The sequence below is a fragment of the Suncus etruscus genome, chromosome 6 (genome assembly GCF_024139225.1).
Source record: "Suncus etruscus isolate mSunEtr1 chromosome 6, mSunEtr1.pri.cur, whole genome shotgun sequence".
NCBI classification, from domain to species: Eukaryota; Metazoa; Chordata; class Mammalia; order Eulipotyphla; family Soricidae; genus Suncus; species Suncus etruscus.
In genome coordinates, this window is record NC_064853.1 from 44373283 (window position 1) to 44374427 (window position 1145).

Below are 1145 nucleotides of genomic sequence, written 5' to 3' on the forward strand. Positions count from 1 at the left end.
GAAGCTGAGTTTCCAATATAGCTCAGTTCTTCTGGTGTTAATGTGCTGCTGCCTTGACCTTGAGAGGACGTAGATGTGATCTAAGGATACCACCTGGCTTCTCCAGGCATCCCCTGCCCAGCCCTCTCTTCCTCCTCTCCAGAGCAGGTATCTGCCCTCTCATTTCTTCCTTCTACCTAGATGCCCTGGCTACAGAAAACTGAGTGTGGCCAGCAGTTGGCAACCCCAAAGATAACCAGTACCCTCTTTGACTCCCAGGTTCCAGGACTTCCCCAGTCAAGCTAGTGATGGATTATTTAGCCCTGCCCTCTGCTCACAATGAGCCCAGAGACTGTACCTGGCCCTAGATTGTCAGAGACCCACTCTTCCTAGAGCTTTGTGGTCCTGCTTACTTACTGCTCTGCAAGGAGAGATGACCTGGGGCCTGTGGACATGTCCCAGTTATTAGCACATTCCTGTCACTATGCCACCACCTTCCTGACCCCCATGCCCAAGAACCTAAAGGTAGTAGCAGGAATAGGGTTACAAAACACAAGGAATCCCCAGCAGCTTTGGGGCAGGGTCTGACCAGGCCTCTGGAACTGGGTGCTATAGACTGCCAGGAGCAGTTGTAGTTAGGGCCTAAACATGGGACCCGCTTCAGCCTTGGGGGTTCATCCTCTCTGAGGATCCTGTTGCACAGCACAAGCACTGCTCAAACTTGTCTGACTGGACAGGATTTAAATACAGTCCTGAACAGCTCCCTGACTGCAGACCACATGAGCAGCAAAGGGGCCTCCTCTCTTTCTCTCAGTTCAGTTCAACCCTTCCAATCCAGATCCATCGCCCAGGAATTTTGTTCAGGGTAATCTCAGTCTTATCCAGAACTTTGGCTGCAAGGGAGTCTGGGAAATGCAGTTTTCTTCTTTCCAGCCTCAACCTTTCAAACAGAGCAAGGCTTGTTGATGCTGAAGTCTCTTCTAGGCATGACTTTGGAGCAGCAGAGCTTCCAAAGTGATGTGATGGGCTTATGTACCTGCCCAGGACTTGAGTATCAGCTGAAAGGACTCCCCAACTGTGTCTCTCCTCTCTGGTCCCAGGCCCAGATTCTGAACTGGGGAGGTAGAGGGGTAAGGGCTGACCACACCCACCCCGAGAAACAGGCT